Below are 6799 nucleotides of genomic sequence, written 5' to 3'. Positions count from 1 at the left end.
GCACTGGGATCATAACTATACTGGATAATGATTACAAAATTAACCCTTGCGTGGTTGTTCGGAGCTCACAGGCTCAGGACTTTCCCAGGCACAGTAATTTATCAGCCGTGAATCAAGCAAATCAACGGCAAGGCAACTCAGAACAAACCAGACTTGAGCAGCATGGTTTACTTAGAAGTCAGTCTCACTCTGCTCAGTGGGGCTTACTCTATCAGGGAGTGTGCAGAGATTCACAGCCCTTTCTGCTTGTGAACTATTCGAATGTGAAGTCGCTTTTAAAACACACACTAGAATCTAGTTTCTGTTGAATACTAGAATCCTAATTCTGAGCTGGGTTGTAGCCAAGATCTCCAGGGACAATGATTAAGGCTAGCATTAATTCTAAAGATTCACTCTGTTCCCAGAGAAAACAGTGGGCCTTAGGGCCACAGCAGATGATGCATGGGAGATGTGTGAACAATCTCCTGTTGTCTTTGTTTTTTGTTTTTTTTTTAAATGAAAAGCAGCTGAGAGATGCTGCAGTGAGAAGTGAAGGAAGGGCGGTGGCTGTGCAATCCTTCCCAGTAGCATAGCCAGAGGGGGGCAGCACGGTAAGTGCTGCAGGCAGAGTAAGGCACCATGTGAACAGCCTCTCCCACTCACCATCAGAGCTGTTCGGGGCATTGACAGTGATGGTGAGTGGGAGGGGCCTCTTAAGTGGCATGTTGCGGACAGCACCTGCAGTACATACCGTGGCCCCCCTCCAGCTACACTACTGACCCTTCCTGCCATTTTCTCCTCAGAACTTCTCTTCTCAACCTGCTTCACCAACTGCAGTGGAAAAAGATCAGAGTTGCCAGTCTTTTATCCTGCTGGGAGTGAAGCAGCTTTGGAAGGGTGATTTTTAAGCAGGTAAAAAGTGGGAGACGCCAGGGCTAAGCAGCCTCATCTGTATTGTTAGCAGGGGCATATCATGAGTTGGGCACCCCGGGTAGGACTTGCAGGGGATGGGAGGGAGACAGGGAAGGGGTGGGTGGAAAAGGGAGGTGATGGGGCAGGGAGGAGAGCAGATTGGGCCTGGGAAAGGGACAGGTGCAGCTACGTCTGCTGAATCCTCTTCCTGGCCTTGATGTGCCTTCACGGGTCTGCATGGACTTGTGCCAGCAATATCATTGGTACAGGTCCAAGCAGACCCACTGGGCTGGCAAGAGCCTCCTTAAATCTCTGGAGACAAAAGATCCCTTGTCCCAAGGAGATCTCTGGAGACCAAAACTCCCCCACAGGATGCAACTGATGCCACACTGGAGCCGCTGCACTGCTGTGCAGGGAGTTAGGTTTGGGCTGGAAGTCTGCAATCCTAACCACACTTTCCTGAGAGTAAGCCCCATTGAACAAAATGGGACTTACTACTGAGTAGACCTGGTTAGGGTTGTGCCCTTACCTGAATACAATGGGACTTACTTTCAAGCAGAGAGTCACAGATTTGTGCTGTAAGTCACTAAAGCTTTAAGTAAGAGCCAACTGTACCTGGTGCGGCTCAGACTGGAGGACAGTCTTGCTATAAAAATGGGAGGGAGGAGACTTCTGGATCTAATAGACAATACCAGGCAGCCTTTGCTTCTAACATTTTTAAAAGCTATTTGTTCATTAAGTTGGATCTCCTACTAACTTCAATAACCTTTAATATGCAACTACATTTAAATTTAATTGTTTAAACATCAGATTATTAACTAAAATACCTCCAAATAACTGGACAGCTTTCGTAATGTATTAACTGATGTGAAGGGGTCAGTAACGTCTTCCTTGTTCATCAGTGGAATAACTCTGGTCCTCTTTGCAATCACACTGGCACACAGAGATCCACAGAAAGGCACCACTTGTGCCCTTGCATAGACCCTGGCAGTAGCATATGAAGAGGGTGGCCTGAGGGGGGAACTAGCTGTAGGTGCCAAGCTGCAAGGAGGTGTCTAAGAGGCAGCATCAAGATGGCAGTGACAGCAGGAGTGACCCTCGCTGCAGATGCGATTTGGCTAGTGCTGACTGCAGCCACCCAAAAGAGAAGCCTGTTTATTGGTATGATTAGGATTGGGTCTGCGGGAACCCCAGCGCATTCCCCCCATGCACCCACTCTGGAGTTAATGGGACCTCTGCTCCCCTTGCCTTGGGAGGGTCTGCTGAGCACAGCAGAAGCCATGGATGGACATCCATGGGCTCTGCCAAGCTCAGACTGGGCCTTAAGGTTTATTTTTTTAAAAAAAGCAACTTCTGGTTTCTCCCCAGTGGGCTTCTGGGGGTCTCCTATTGCCTTATAAGGATTTAAAAATATCACTTCCAGTTTCACTGAGAAATTAGAGGTCTTTTTTTAAAATTTACTTTAAGGCTTAGAGGACTCTCCAGAGGCGAGGGGACCAGGGCTCCCCTCTGCTCCGGAGGGTAGGGGGGGAGTCATTTGCCTGTATCCATGGTTTCACTTTACTAGAGAGGGTTCTGGAATTAGCAGGGGTTCTACCCCTGCTAATTGGGTAAGAGGCACTTTTTCAAGTGGGTGCTCCTTTTTTTAGCAGGGGAAGAGTAATTGGCCCACCTCACCCCAGCACTGTCTGTTCTAGTGGCAGTCTGCTGGTATTCATTTGCATCTTTTTAGACTGTGAGCCCTTTTGGGACAGGGAGCCATTTATGTTATTTGATTTTTCTCTGTAAACCGCTTTGTGAACTTTTAGTTGAAAAGCGGTATATAAATACTGTTGATTGATTGATTGATTGATTGGAATGGAACCCCCACAGATATGGGGGCACACCTGTGTATATATTTTCTGTGTATATATATTCATTCTCTGGCCATTATTATTCTCTATTTCATGTCATAACGATTGCTGAAAATAATTTTGTCACGGGGGGGGGGGGGTTTGCCAAAAATTTATGGACCCCGAGTGCCAAATGACCTTGCTATGCCACTGGTCCCTGGAGCCCAATTCCAATTCTATTTCTGGTCTAGTCTTCACATTTTATTTTATTTTTAATGTGATGGCTATGAGAAAATGTGAAAAGTCCGCTTTCTCCTGAGCTTCTTGGAGGAACACACCCTTTCTTTTCAGTATTTGCATGATTATAATGCCGTTGTACAAATCGATGGTAAGGCCACACCTGGAGTATTGTGTCCAGTTCTGGTCGCCGCATCTCAAAAAAGACATAGTGGAAATGGAAAAGGTGCAAAAGAGAGTGACTAAGATGATTACTGGGCTGGGGCACCTTCCTTATGAGGAAAGGCTATGGCGTTTGGGCCTCTTCAGCCTGGAAAAGAGGCGCCTGAGGGAGGACATGATTGAGACATACAAAATTATGCAGGGGGTGGATAGAGAGATGCTCTTTACACTCTCACATAACACAAGAACCAGGGGACATCCACTAAAATTGAGTGTTGGGAGAGTTAAAACAGACAAAAGAAAATATTTCTTTACTCAGTGTGTGGTTGGTCTGTGGAACTCCTTGCTGCAGGATGTGGTGATGGCATCTGGCCTGGATGCCTTTAAAAGGGGATTGGACAAGTTTCTGGAGGAAAAATCCATTACGGGTTACAAGCCATGATGTGTATGTGCAACCTCCTGATTTTAGAAATGGGCTATGTCAGAATGCCAGATGCAAGGGAGGGCACCAGGATGAGGTCTCTTGTTATCTGGTGTGCTCCCTGGGGCATTTGGTGGGCTAGATGGGCCTATGGCCTGATCCAGTGGGGCTGTTCTTATGTTCTTATGGCTAACAGACATTGATAAATGTATCTTATCAATTCATCAAAGGCTCTTAACCATGATAGCTAAATGGAACCTCCATACGCAGAATACTTTGGAGAAACAATAGAGAATGGCTGCTGCCATCATGCCCTGCTTCAGAGTGCCAGGAAACATTTTCTGACCACTGCTGGTCTTATGATCCATTAAATTAAAGCAATGCTTATATAATGACATCCAGATATTCCGAATGTACAGATTAGAAGAGCGTCCAAAGCAACCAAGAGCTATGTGGTATTCTGGTGAGAGTCTTGGTTTAAACTTTAGGAAATCCAAGTTCAATTTCCCACTCAGTCATGCTCACTGGGTAAACTCAAGCCAATCACTCTCACAGCTGTTGTGAGGTCAGTGTGAGGATTAAAGGGAAATGAGGGGACTCAGGTGCATTATCCTGAATAGTATGGAGGAAGAACAGGATATAGATGCATTCAGCTCTGTGTCTAATACTGTAAACATGTATGTCTAAGAGAGTTTGTTTTTGGTAATTGTGAAATAAAGCCAAATAAAACCGATTTTACTAAATAAAACAAAATAAAGCTATTCTTTGGATATCACTAAATATTACCAATTTTACCCTACATTGTGCCGACCTTGGCCTCTTCCATGTGACTTCCATTGGCTTTGGCGGTTGCAAGGCCTGCTCAGGTGTGACTCTGCAGGTAGGCACAGGCCACAGAGGCAGCTTCCAGCCTCGGTCTGAACCAGAAGGCATTCTACTGGTTGTGGACTGTGAGCCCAATTCTGAACGGTTCACCACTGGCACACACTTTCACAAACATGCTTTTTAGCACATGAGCCCTTACCACTGGTCCAGTGCCAGAGCCTAGCCCAGTGGCAGGGAGGTAGGTGGAGGCATGGGGAAGGCTGGGAGGAGGCATTCTGGGGGGATGCGGGGAGAGGGCGGGAGGAGGGCAGAACCAGTGAAGCTCAGCTCCACTGGATCCTGAGCTCCATGTTGGGCCTTGTGGCCCGCCATGGAGGTTCTTGGGCTGCTGCAGAATCAAGTAGCCCCATTGCTGCAGAATCAAGTCATCCCCCTCTCTTAAGGAGCTGTCTGTGGCTGCCTGGTGCACTTAGGATACCATGGCAGCCATTTTCGGCACTGCGGCAGCCCCATGTACCAGGCAGCTTAGGACTGAGCTGTGCATCTGGTTAAAACAGATTACTTTTCTAGTAATTGGCATTTTTAAGTTGTATTTGAACAAAAACACAAAACACCACATTTTGCATTTTTATTCAACAATTTAAAAAAAAATTAATTTTCAAACACTGTCAACTAACATACAACAAAGGGATCGATATACCATCCCACTCATCCACAGCCCATCTTTAAGGCTATGGATTTATAAGGATTTTCACCATTTCATGGCCATCTCATTAGTCCTACAAAGGGGCCTGTTTCCTAGACGTAGGAATAAAAAAAAAAAAAGAAATTAGACCAAGCTATTTCCATATAACATCATAAAAGAATTTTCTCTGCCAATTGTCAAGAACAAAAGTTTCCAGGCTCTCACTATGGATAAATTTTGCAGATTAAACCATTAGTCTTCACAGTAATACTTTTGTCTACGTTATCCTTAAGAAAATGCATTTTAGAGAAGAATGAGGGTAAGTAGTATATAGTATAGTCTGGACAGTGTTCTGTGTTTATACAGTATTATATTGTGTTGGGAATAAACGAGACTGAAAGGACACAAGTTTTGACTTCTTTCCATTAGCAACATTGCTTTAAAGCTGCTAAAATGGTATACACATCACTCAATGACAAAAGAAAAGCAGGACTTAAGAACAATGTAGAGATGTTCAGCTGTTCTTTTCTGTTCTGTTAAAAGGACTCCTTTTTACAGTGGACTTTTCCAGTTGTTCCATTGGATATATTCCTTTAATGAGTCTTGTTGGATTCGGTTCTTGAATTGTTGGTCACGGTGTTCCAGCAGGTGCCCGCAATGGCAGAGAAGTTCGAATTGTAGAGTGGACTGCAGACTATTACATGATGTTCACGAGGAAGACAAATTGTCCACAGCCCTAATAGTAGCCTATAAGGCACAGAGAAATGGGACAAGATAACAAGCAGGTTCATATAACTTCAAAATTTTCATATTTCAAAATCAGCTTTAAAAAGTCTACTATAATGACCTGCAAACTATGGCAACGACATAGTTCATCATCATCCCTTGGCATATGGCATACTACTTGTTCATCATCATCCCTTAGAGGCACCAGTTAACTACAGCTTGTGCCTCTCCATGATCTGAGCTAGGTCATACAATTGATAGTAGCCCCAGGTGCTTCCATAAGCCACTGGGTGGCAGTACTAGCTGTAGGAACTGGTCCAAGGATTTAGTACAGGCAACCAGGGGTGTTGTAGGTCATAGCTCACTGGCTGCACTGACAACTTGCTGTATTCATTGTACAGCACTACAGCACTCTTCCCAAGAAGGGAACAAAAACACCTTAAGCAAACACTACTATATCTAATATTTCATTCACCAAGAGTTTCCATTTTTAAGTTAATCTTTCACATGTTTCTAATGCCTTTTGAAAGTCCAACTTTAACTCTAGATTTGCAGCAGAGAATGTCTGAAAAAACTTGCTTGCAAGAACAAATATTTTTCTTACCCATCATATATATAGCTTCTCAGATATTTACTGAGACTGGTAATTCTCCAAGCAACACTGTGAAAAGTGAAGTATCTACCATCTCGCAGTTCCTATGTTGCCAACTGAATAAGCATTAATAAATGTTAGGGGAATATTTTGGTATTTTTACGCATAGGGGAAAAAAACCTAGCAAACGGAAGGTGAGATGATAAAGACAGGACTTGTGACATAGTCCTTCAGCTCCCTGTTCAGGTGAGGCCAAGTGACCCACACTGGCCAGTAGTGTCCTTTCAGACTTTTTATTATTTATTGTATGAAGAAATGTTTCTGAGAGGTGCCTAAAGCCCACAAGTGGCACAATTCGAACAAAGGCTTGTACTAGCAGGACATATGTTCCAATGGTGCAGGCTGCCACAGAAGCACCATAAAGTGCT

The sequence above is a fragment of the Tiliqua scincoides genome, chromosome 6 (assembly GCF_035046505.1).
Source record: "Tiliqua scincoides isolate rTilSci1 chromosome 6, rTilSci1.hap2, whole genome shotgun sequence".
Classification (NCBI taxonomy): domain Eukaryota; kingdom Metazoa; phylum Chordata; class Lepidosauria; order Squamata; family Scincidae; genus Tiliqua; species Tiliqua scincoides.
The sequence above is the reverse complement of the archived record's forward strand: the minus strand, read 5'-3'. Positions refer to the sequence as shown.